The sequence below is a fragment of the Microtus ochrogaster genome, linkage group LG4, assembly GCF_000317375.1.
Source record: "Microtus ochrogaster isolate Prairie Vole_2 linkage group LG4, MicOch1.0, whole genome shotgun sequence".
NCBI lineage: Eukaryota > Metazoa > Chordata > Mammalia > Rodentia > Cricetidae > Microtus > Microtus ochrogaster.
The window spans coordinates 19,362,187-19,364,721 of NC_022030.1; the positions used below are offsets into that span (position 1 = coordinate 19,362,187).

The following is a 2,535-nucleotide window of genomic DNA, read 5'->3' on the forward strand; positions in this document are numbered from 1 at the left end:
GAGACCATCACAGGGATCCACAGCTGGTCAAAATGCAGAGAATTAGAGATCACAGCTGTCCGTCCCCCCACCCCATGAGATACATCTACAACACAACCCTGCACCTGAGGCTCTGGGAACATTACAGAAGATTCTAAGATTCTAAGAGCAAGAAGACAAGGATACTTTGAGAGGGTGTCTTTGAGACATGGGCAGCTGCACCCATGAAATCGCAACAGCTTTGTCATCTGAACAAGATGAGCACAGTGACAACACCAGCTGATATCCTAGTGTGGATTAGGGAAACTCCACAAGACCCCAACCACAGATGAAGAGCTATAGGCAGCCAACAACTACTGACAGACCGGGAAACAGTTTTCTCCAGGGTTGCGCCACCCTCCCCCCCCCACCCCCACAGGTTACCCAATCCCAAGTGGCCAGCCTTAGACTCATGCATAGGATCAACACTAAATGAACTCAGATGCATTTATATATACATATATAACAATAATAAAGAAGGGGGGAGAACGGACCCACAGAGACAGCTGACCCAACCTCGTGGGAGCGCACGAACTCTAGACTGACAGCTGGGAGTCTGCATGGAACCCATCTAGATCTAGGCATGTGGGTGACAGTTGGTCTGTTTGAGGGGCCCCGGCGGTAAGGACCAGAATCTATCTCTGGTGCGTGAGCTAGCTTTTTAGAACCCATTCCCTGTGGTGGGATGCCTTGATGAGGGGTGAGGGGCTTGGTCCTGCCTCAACTTGATGTGCCAGGCTTTGTCGCCTCCCCATGGGAGGCCTTACCCCTTCTGAGGAGTGGATGGGGGTGACGCGTGGGGGAGGAGTGGGAGGAATGGAGGAACTGTGGTTGATATGTAAAATGAGTAAAAAATAAAGTTTTTTTTAAAGGATCAGATAACTTTTGCAAGATGATTTTGGGAAACTACGGCAAGAATTTGTAGCCAGTGGCATGTACCTGTGGCCACAGCTGCTTGGCAGTAAAAGAAGAAAGATTACTTGAGCCTAAGATTGGGAGATCCATCTGGAGAATACCTCTTATTTGAGAGAGTTTCTACATTGTCAAATTCTATATCTTCAGAGAAACAAGAAGAGGACATAGTTATATTTGTGCTTGGTACTGTTTTTTGTTTGTTTGTTTGTTTTGTTTTTGAGACAGGGTCCCACTGGGTAGCCCTGACTGTCCTGAAACTTTCAATGTAGACCAGGCTGGCCTCAAACTCAGAGATACGCCTGCCTCTGCCTCCTTGAGTGCTGGATCAAAGGCAAGCGCAACCATGCCCCGCTCTTCTTTTGATCATTTTTATTCTCAGAGATAAAAGCCGCCCAGGTCCCACATACCCCGTAGCTGCTACAGGAGGCTGCAAGGCTCAGGGGGCAGCTTCTCCCTTGGTGATGGTGGTGGGCGGGGCTAGCCCGCAGTTCACTGGCATAAGGCCACGGCTTCTAGGTTCAGGAAACTGACTTGCATCTTAACCTCCAAGTCGATGCCCTGCCAGGTCTTGACGAAGTCCTCAAAGGTGATGCCCTGGTATGGCTGGCCCTCCTCCAGCGGCTGGTCTGACGCCCTGGCCGCCTCATTCAAGGCGCGGTGCGCAATGGAGTTGGCAACGGAGCGCACCCATACACGCTCCACCTGCGGGTTCGCCGACAGCAGGTCCTCCACCACCCTGCGGTACTCTTGCAGCGTGATGAGCCCGTCGCCATCCTCGTCGTACAAGTGGAAAAGGAAGCGCATCTTCTCCCGGCGGTACAGCTCCGCCTCCTCCTTGTTTAAGTGGGAGCGCAGCGGCTTGAAGTAGGCGATGATGGTCAGGAAGTCCTCGAAGGTAATCTCCTCCGCCAAGCCGCTGGTCCCCTTGCCCAGGTTCCGATTGTCGAAGAAGGCGCGGATGATCCTGGAGCGGATCGGGTTGAATTCCAGGTCCAGGACGTTGTCAAAGTTCTCGGGCCGAATGGTGGGCTGGTCTCCGCTCAGCAGCCGGAACCTCTGGTGCAGCTGCTTGATCTGGTCCCAGTTGAAGATGCTCTGATTCTGGTACCCCTCCTGCATGTGCATCCACCAGAAATCGCTCCTGCTCTCGCGCTCCCACTCCTCCTGGGACGAATGCGAGACACCCATGGTGTCCCGTGGGCTCCAGACGATCTGTCTCAGCTGCCCTGCGAAGAGGACCTGGGTCCCTGGAGGCTCTCACCTTACTACCTTTCTGACTTATTAGGTCATCAAGGTATCCTCTGTTGGGGCAGGCCCGTCACAATCCCCGAGGCCTCTTTCCTTCCCAAATTCAGTAAAATGAAGCTAATTGTAACACATATTATATTATATAGTCTACCTTTGGTTTTCCTAGGGCCTCTCTGGGAAAGCACAGAAATGTGTATCTTTGCCTTACAAAACTAAAGATGCTAGGACCGCCGGTAATTTCCAGAGTTCCGAAGGCAGGGGCGGGAGGATATCCTTGAGTTTGAGGCCAACCTGGTCTACACAGCTGAGTTCCAAGTCATTCAAGAGAGGAAGGAAGAAAGGGAGGGAGGGACA

At 52.1% G+C, this 2,535-nt stretch overlaps 1 pseudogene; it reads right to left on the minus strand.

Annotated features, from left to right (window-relative positions):
- Positions 1-1,422: 1,422 nt before the first annotated feature.
- LOC101991576 lies at positions 1,423-2,121 on the minus strand (annotated as a pseudogene).
- Between the last annotated feature and the right edge of the window lie 414 nt (positions 2,122-2,535).